This window comes from Lynx canadensis, chromosome B2 (genome assembly GCF_007474595.2).
Source record: "Lynx canadensis isolate LIC74 chromosome B2, mLynCan4.pri.v2, whole genome shotgun sequence".
Classification (NCBI taxonomy): Eukaryota; Metazoa; Chordata; class Mammalia; order Carnivora; family Felidae; genus Lynx; species Lynx canadensis.
The window spans coordinates 110,164,476-110,171,313 of record NC_044307.1 but is presented as its reverse complement, the minus strand read 5'-3'; the positions used below and the strand labels follow the sequence as shown (position 1 = coordinate 110,171,313).

General features: G+C 34.5%; 1 pseudogene; it reads left to right on the top strand.

Annotated features, from left to right (window-relative positions):
- The first annotated feature begins 223 nt into the window (after positions 1-223).
- On the top strand, positions 224-485 carry LOC115513412 (annotated as a pseudogene).
- Positions 486-6,838: the final 6,353 nt, after the last annotated feature.

Here is a 6,838-nt window from a genome sequence, read left to right as displayed (position 1 = left end):
AACTCCAGGAAAAATTTTAAAGTGCAGATAAAGAGCCTACATCTGTACCATTTAGCTCAGCAACGAAAAAGGTTTGCAAAGTCATAATAATAATTCTAGCTACGGATTTTAAAAACTGAGTTATAACTATATTGGGTTGATATGTGAATTGTAAGGGGAATGTAAAAGAACTAAACGTTCCATCTTTGCTGAGGGTGCTTCAGGGTGTCTAAGAGTCAGTAGCATGGCAGAAGACAACAAGACCAAAATCATGAACTAACAGACTGCTCCTTTAGACAACCACTTCCCCAACCAGAACCAGATTAGGAACTGCTGCCAGAACCACTGGGACTTTCACCACTGTGAGAAGGCAATGACTGTTAAGGGGGTGGTGATGTCTCCCCATGCAAATGGTACCTGCGTGTGGACAAGTCCCTCTGCCCCATATCCTGTGTGTCAGCCTGGACCACCACAGGGCAGAAGGCAAGTTTCCTGCGAAGATCTGAACAGGGTGGTGAAGGAGGACCTGAGTACATGGTGATTCCAACTCTGGGATCCTGAATCATGGCCTAGCCAATGATAAATACTCGTTGGAAAAGTGAAAAAAAAAAAAAAAAGAAAAGAAAAGAAGAAAAAAGAACTAGAGGTTTTACCTACTTTAACATAAAGTAAATATAAAATATCTAAAAATAACACACCAAAAGCTATCAATGCTTTGAAAGGATTTAGGAATATGTAAGCAAACACCACAAAGTAGTTTATTTTTTTTAATTTTTTTTCAAAGAAGTTTAAAAGTTCAAAACAATTGCCTTTAAGTAGTAACAAGAGCAAGGAAACTGAAAGGAGGTGACATCTGGTTTTATTTGTTAAAACTTTTAAAAATTATGTGTCTATGTTATTTGGATAATAGTAAAAAATGTTCAGTATCATAACAATGTTAAAGGAGATTGAACATGGTTGACCATATAGCTATACACAGAGAGTGGAAAACAACACAGCTAACCATCCTATTTTCAACCGGCCCATCATCTGTTAGTGAATCACCAGCAATTTAATTCCATAAACACGTTTTCTCATCAAGTTTCCCATCTCAGCCACAAGCATAAATCCAAATTGTTTAGGAGTTTTCAATCTGGTAAATGTTGACAGAAGTCTCGGGATAGTTCTATAAGATATTTATCAGTAAAACAAGGAAGAAACATACGTCCATTTCTTTTGAGGGTATTACATAACATATGTCTTTCTGGTATATTTGTCAGTGATGAACCATCAATAAGAATGTTCTTTTTCCTTATTAGTGATATTCCTATACTGCCAAGGGATCTGCTGATCAACCTGCCAGACAAAATACTCCAAATATTTTACATTCATTTCTAGTTAAGTTTATTTTTTAAAGTTAGTATATGCCTGGGGCACCTGGGTGGCTCAGTCAGTTAAGCATCAGCTTAGGTCATGATCTCACAGCTCAAACTCATGGTTCCTGAGTTTGTAAGTTCAAGGCCCACATCACCATCTGGCTCTCTGCTGTCAGCACAGAGCCCGCTTGAGATCCTCTCTCCCTCCCCTATGTGCACACGCATGCGCTCTCTTGCTCTCTCTCTCAAAATAAACATTTTAAAAAATAGTAAAATAAAAGTTAGTATATGCCCAAACCTCAAGCAAATTAGTTACATATTATTATTTCTTTTAATCACTATAATCTTGTGAGATAAACATTCTACCAGAGGCTCAAAGGTTATATAACCATCCATGGTAACTCAATTGGCTTGGAACACAGCCTGGTTGTTCTGCCACTTGCTCAGAAGATGGCAGAAATCTTTTTCTAATCGGTATTTAATGTTATAAGGTTTCCAAATATTTGTTGGGTAATCTAGATCTGTACTTTAATGTCAACAGAGATTAAATGTTCCTTTTACTCAGAAGATTTATTAAATCTGATTTGATAGATTTAGTCTGTTTATGCCTCTGTTTACCAACACATTCAGATCTAAAGAAGCAAGAACATGGCTAAAGGAATATTCAGTTTTTAATAGAGTTCAAAACTAGTTTCTATACGCTAAAGTATCTAGAGGAACATAGAGTGATGTCTGCAGCTTACTCTGAAAATCAGATGGATTGGTGAAATTTTTTTAAAAAAACATAGCTATATACAGGATAAAACAAGTCTAGTAAAAGTTGATTGTAGAAGAACAGATGTTTACTGTAAAAGTGTTTTAGCCTTTCTATTTTATATTTGAAAACTTTCATAACAAAATATTGGAGAAAAAACTAATAATTTAGATCACTCTATCTAACAGAAATATAATGGGAGCTACAAATTTGAGTCACAAATATATTTTCACATTTTCTGTAGCCGTATTAAAAAATGAGAAAAATAAACAGGTAAAATTAATGTTAATAATATGTTATTTAACTTAATGCATACAAATATTATTTTTAACATGTAATCAATAAAATGTTATTAATGAGAAATTTAATATTCTTTTCATAGTAAGCCTTCAAAATCTAGTGTGTATTTTCAACTTAAAGCACATCTCAATTTAGGGTAACCACATTTTTTACATGCTGAATACATATGACTGCTGGCTACTTTATTACCAGTGCAGATCTCCAGATGAATACACTTGCTATCATGTTTATAAATTTATGTTAAGCACCTGCATAAAGCAAATACAGGAAAAGAGAAAAATAATTTCACAGGAGAATTATAATGTAATTAATTGTGACCATTTTGCAGTAAATCTCTTGCATAAAAAAAAGTACCTAAAAGTTTTATATGTTTCAAAACATATATTCTAATAAGATTCTTCTGCTTATTCTTGAGAGTAAGAAATAATCTATTTGACAAGTGAATATGGACTTTTACATCACATTTTTAAAAACTACAATTCTTGCTTCCCTCTACTCGTCTTTCTTTTCCATAATTATATAAATAATAGTGCACCTAAACAGTGAAATAATAGTGGGAAAAACCACCTTTTTTCCAAATCATAAAAAATAGTTTACAACCAAAAAAAAGGAAATATTTTTGCTAGATTTGTGGCATTTTTTTCAACATTTTCGTTGTTTTTCTCTTCTAAACCTCTGCTGTAATAACATACTTTTTAATACTAATATTCAGCACACCCCAGAAATAAAATTAGGAAGACAAATACTGACACTGTATTAGATGATACAATTTCTCTGTTGTTTAAGACCAGTAGCTTTCTGGAAAAGTTGGAATTTCTGATTAGAAATAACTCAACCATTGATCTTCCTCTAGAGCATGAGACTATTACCCAAAATCTTAACAATCATCAAAATAAAAAATCTCTTCTGCAATACATCTAAAGGGAAAATTTTAATGAAGAGTTTTTGTCCCATAATTCCTTAATGGTTTAAAGCAAATATGATTATAGTTCCCAAATTTCTCACTAACTGAGAAATATCAATCTTGAAATAGATTAGATTAATATGATATACTAAGATTAATATGATTTAACCAATTAAACGGGCTTTATAGATAGAAATGCATTAGGAGACCAAGTACATCTCCATTAGATCTGAAGCTAAAGGCAGACTCTATCCAGTTGACTGGATGCTAGGGTACAAAGGCCCAGCATTTGGGACAAGTCTGAGGTGCCATCTCAGCTCCAGAGTTCCCTAAAACATCATTTCTTGTCTCTGCACACAGTGCAAGCTCTCCCTCTGTCCAAACCTGCTTTCCTCCCTTACAGGTGTTTCTTAGAGCACTTTCCAATAAACTTACTGCATTCAAATGTTCCTCTCAGACTAATTCTGGCCAATGGGCTGTGAGCTTATGTGGTAAGTCATTTCCACCCTAGACATTTAACCATATGAGTGCATTTTTCAGTCTCTCTTCTCCTTCTGCTGACACCTCACATATCACCTGTTCCAAATTATATAGCTACAGGCAGTGAGACCTAGTCAGGTGGTGACTATATGGAAGAGAACTTCTCTCAAGCTTGCCTCCTATTGACCTATAATAGATAAGCGATGGTGAGAGACAAACTGTTATGTTATTCTGCAAAGCCTAGCCTCTCTTGACTAATATAGTGTCCATAAATATCCCTTCTCTTTGGGTAATATAATCTCTTGAGAATAAATGAAAGTCAATCAATTTCATGGGATGAATTTCTCTACATAGAATGAACCCAGAACTTCAATGCTATTCATGTTGATCACTAAGAAAACATTCCCCCCCACCACATTCTTACCTTTCTTTTCTTACTTTTGAGTTTTCAAAATATTATAGTGAAAAATATTTGGAATATTTTTCTTTAAATTTGGTAATTCCAGATTTAATGAACTTTAGTAAGAAAAAAAATGGAGGTATACTACCTTGTAGAGTGATTATGAGGATGAGATAATGTATTTGAAAACCACTAGTACATTGTAGACAATAAACCTTAGTTTCCTTTTTGTCTTCCTTTCCGGTAATAAAAAAAATGTCAGTTAAATTTAGCATCACTTAAGTTTTACCAACTTGATAGGGTGTTTCCACATGGATAATCTCAAAAGAAAGATCCTCTGAAATTCAGAGTAAATAAAGCAATTAGTCCCGGACACCAAGGGCATGGTTTATTTCACAAGTGAGTAAGCAGTGTCTGGGTTCTGCTATTTATAAGTAGAAGTTCAGACTGAGATTTGCAAGTAAAATTAATTGGAATTTTCAATTATTTACTCCCCATTTTTTTTCTCTTACTGTGAAGTAATTCAAGTTCTTTACCTTTTACCCTGTTGTAGAATACTTCTGCATTTAGACCAATGGGTTGATGGTTTAGAATTGGTTTTGAGCAAGAGTTGCAAACTGAAATGATAATGAGGGCTAGAAAGACAATGAGTAAAGTGAGTCAGGTTTAAGAAATAAAGAAAATTAATACATGGTTCTCTAAGTTATCTTTAACTTTAAATGGCTCCCAACATCCAGATCACAGTCTTTAAATACCAATCCTCACTCGAAGGAGCCAGGATTCCTGAAGTCTATGTCTGGGCTAAAAATGTACATGATGAGATTGGAACAGTTTGTCCAATAAGTAACAAAGGAATTTTCAAAGTTCACTAGGGTGAATCCAAATGAAGTTAAAGATAGAAAAATATAAGCATCAGTAAGGACGATACCTCCCATGGATTGAGACATAAGAAATATGTTTAAATACATGAGCCCATAATACTAAAAAAATACAAATTAGTCTCAAATGGAGGATGCCAATTATTTTGAGAAACTCATAAATAGAAGAAAATAATCAAACATTTATTCAGCCTTTCCTGTAAGAACTGTGCCACTAGGTAAACAAATAATAAACAAGAGAATGTTTTTCTTAATAGAAGTATTTCAGGTATTAAATAAGGACAGGATAGTTTAATGAGACCATCAACATTTTGCAACCTTTCATGAATTGCTGGATCTAGGCATTGGACACTAACATTAATAAGAGAGAGATCCTGACATTATATGCCTCCTGATAGAGGATACCACTGCCAATGAAATACTATTTCCAAAAAATTCAATCCAGTTTACAATAAATACAGACAATAGAGGAACATGCTAAATTTTACCATGGTAAATGAGCAAATTTTTGACTGTGAGAAACTACAAAACAATCAACCAGGTTTATTGAACAAATAAGTGACCAGAAGAAAGAGAGAAAGGGGTGAGGGGGATTGAGAGAAAGAAAAAAAACAGACAGAGACTGAGAGAAGCTATAAATTAGAAGATATTTTAAAGACATCAGTCAATTACCTTGTATATAACTTATTTTAATCCTGATTTAAACAACGTGTAACGTACATGCATGAGGCCTTTGGAAATTTTAACACACTGGATATTTTGCATAGTTATTGTTAATGTTTAGGTGTGACTATATTATGATTATGTGATTGTTTTACATAAGTGTTCCTATCTTTTATTGTTACATGCCGAAACACAGAGAAAATCCTAGGATGTCAGAGATTTTCTTTTAAATAATACAGTGGAGGGAAGGGGGTGGGGATATAGATGAAACACGATGGGACTTGAGTAATGAGTAATGACAGTTAAAGTCATGAAATAGGGTCATGGGGATTACCTATATCTATTTTCCTATATGTTTGAAATGTTTTATAACAGAAGCCTTTTAAAATTGAAAAAAAAAAACTGAAATAAAAAAACTACAGAATGGATTTAAGAAATATCTTAGTTTTGTCTTAATTCTACTGTACGCAAAACAACAAAATTAGTCTGATGGTAAAAGGCAACCATCTCCTCTCCGCGGGATTGGGACACTAGGGGCTGGTGGGGATAGAAGAGTGCATGGCCATTGCAAGAGGAGTGGCCCAGCACAAGGTTTATCCATGCTATGTCTGGCAGCAAGGTTGATAATGCTAGATTTCTGATGTTTTCACAAAAGCTGTAAATCGAGTATGTGTTGGTGTTAAGTGTTGGCAACTAATGCAAATATCTTTAAATCACTCTGTGGTTAAGTACTACATGGATCAAACAAAACATGACATTTTGCAACCTCTGGTTTATAAGGAAGCATCACAAAGTGCCTTAACGACAGGCTTCCTTATTACCAAAGGGGAGTCTCAGGTTATAAAACACCAGCACCTAAGTCTCATGGACTACTGCCAGGAACCCCACATTTGGTCTATAAGCCATTGATTCACCCCGTTGTGCCATGTGCAATTTCTCTTTCTGTGTCCAGTCTTTCCAGATTGAACCTTTGGCTGGAATGATTGTTTGACTTTCAACTCCAGATTCCCTCCCGCACACATTAGTCAGATCTTCAGAGTCTCAGGATACAATCTAGCACCACTTTCAGCAAAACCTCCATAAACCCCCATCTCTGTCCAGTATCACAAGCACCCTGCCTGTCCA